General features: G+C 30.8%; 1 protein-coding gene across 1 annotated transcript in view; it reads right to left on the bottom strand.

The window, feature by feature from the left end:
• LOC106879768 (epithelial splicing regulatory protein 1) overlaps positions 1 to 227 on the bottom strand; it is a gene marked incomplete at its 3' end in the record, with an annotated part of 73,853 nt that overhangs the window by 26,483 nt on the left and 47,143 nt on the right. The gene's annotated exons all lie outside the window — the stretch shown is intronic.

Below are 227 nucleotides of genomic sequence, written 5' to 3'. Positions count from 1 at the left end.
GGTGAAATGCCATAAAGCATTTCATCCAGTGTGTATACAGACACAAACACACATTCACACATATATATATGTATATATATACACACCCACATATATATACAAACACACACACACACAAATATTCATATACACGCACACATATACAAACACACACACAAACAAATATTCATATACACGCACACATATACAAACACACACACACACACACATATATATATATATATATA

The sequence above is a fragment of the Octopus bimaculoides genome, chromosome 3 (genome assembly GCF_001194135.2).
Source record: "Octopus bimaculoides isolate UCB-OBI-ISO-001 chromosome 3, ASM119413v2, whole genome shotgun sequence".
Lineage (NCBI taxonomy): Eukaryota > Metazoa > Mollusca > Cephalopoda > Octopoda > Octopodidae > Octopus > Octopus bimaculoides.
This window is presented reverse-complemented; position numbering and strand designations above follow the sequence as displayed.